Source organism: Arachis duranensis, chromosome 5, assembly GCF_000817695.3.
Source record: "Arachis duranensis cultivar V14167 chromosome 5, aradu.V14167.gnm2.J7QH, whole genome shotgun sequence".
In the NCBI taxonomy this organism is placed as follows: domain Eukaryota; kingdom Viridiplantae; phylum Streptophyta; class Magnoliopsida; order Fabales; family Fabaceae; genus Arachis; species Arachis duranensis.
This window is the reverse complement of record NC_029776.3, coordinates 43,243,292-43,243,515: the sequence shown is the minus strand read 5'-3', so window position 1 is coordinate 43,243,515 and position 224 is coordinate 43,243,292.

The following is a 224-nucleotide window of genomic DNA, read 5'->3' as shown; positions in this document are numbered from 1 at the left end:
TGAGCCTCAGATTCCCATGGTTCCTCATTAGGGAACTCATTGGAGGCTAGTGGACGTCCATTGAGGTCTTCCTCAGTGGTGTTCACTGCCTCTTCCTCCTCTCCAAGTTCGGCCATGTAGGTCATGTTAATGGCCTTGCATTCTCCTTTTGGATTCTCTTCTGTATTGCTTGGAAGAGTACTAGGAGGGAGTTCAGTAATTTTCTTGCTTAGCTGACCCACTTT